Genomic DNA, 1,331 nt, shown 5'->3' on the forward strand with positions numbered 1-1,331 from the left:
TTGAAAGTGTTCCGAGCAGATGGCTCCGAGAGCATACGAGTGAAAAGGAGAGGCTTCCCGTACCTGCGGCAAACAAAAAGAGGAATGCTCGCCGGGCTTCCAGCTTGAGCTCGTGGGGTTAAATGCGGGGAAAACAGGACAAATCCTGCTCTGGCTCCCTTTAGGAAGGGGAATGGAGGACATCAGGGACACCAGGGACATCAGGGACACCAGGACTGCCGTGGGGTGGGATTGGTTCCTCCTCATTAATGTCTGTTCCTTCAGAGCCACCCATCCTCAAACTCCTCTGCCCTGCCTGGTGGAATCACACTGGGAAAACGAGCATTTCCCTGGGCCTGGGCCCCAAGAGGCAGCTCTGGGGAGTCGGGGGGGCTCCTTGCTGGGGGGTGTCACACAGCGGACGTCCCATCCCCAGCATTTGTGCACCAGCACTGCACAGGGAGGATTTGATCCACTCCAGGGTGCCCCAGGTGCACAAGAGTTACCTGTATTGAATCATTGCCCTTAAAATAATCAACCTCAGTCCCAGATCACAAGGTCTGGGTGCATAAACCCTTAGCACAGAAATTTTCTCTCATTTTGCTAACTGCTTAAACGTAAAGCTGTAACAGAAAGGGATTGTCCCTGTGACTCATATTTTTCATCATTTGGTCATTAAATAGTGATGGATATAAACCTATAAAGTATCTAAACTGAACCTTTTAACAATCCATGAGCAATACTATCATTTCTTTAATAGAACTCGCTGACCGTGCCTTTCTCAGATGCCATTTGTCATTTTCAGCGTGCAATAATCAATAACTTGGCTTTGAAATAAATAATATAACAGTCACAATATATTATCTTTCAGGCTGGCCTTACACTAACCATAAAACAAGACTAGGAGAGATGAAAACTTTAGGAAAATGCCAAAAAATGAAACGCCTGAGAGCGGGAGCTAAATTAACAAGCAGCTTTACATAGTTTCCCTTCCAAATTCATTTGTGCTTGCCTTCCTTTTAGGAAACTACAGCTGCTTTTAAAATAAAAAAGGAGAATTTGGGATCATCTGATTCCAGGTTTGGGACAAACGCCATCTTGCTGTGAGGCTGGTGCCACATTCCTCTCCCAGCACGGGGGCAGTGAGGTGTGTGAGCTGCAGATCCTGCTGCTGTTATTCGGTGCAGCAGTGAAACATGCTAAGTTTTAAACATATGATCGTTGCATTAAAATTGATAGGGCCCAAGGGCGCGCCTGAACTGAACATTGTCCTTAAAAACCCGGCCGGAATTTGGGGAAACAGCCCCACGCTGAGATGGCTGAAGCCTGCTGAAGTTTTGGGGGCTTCCCCC

The sequence above is a fragment of the Hirundo rustica genome, chromosome 8 (genome assembly GCF_015227805.2).
Source record: "Hirundo rustica isolate bHirRus1 chromosome 8, bHirRus1.pri.v3, whole genome shotgun sequence".
Classification (NCBI taxonomy): Eukaryota; Metazoa; Chordata; class Aves; order Passeriformes; family Hirundinidae; genus Hirundo; species Hirundo rustica.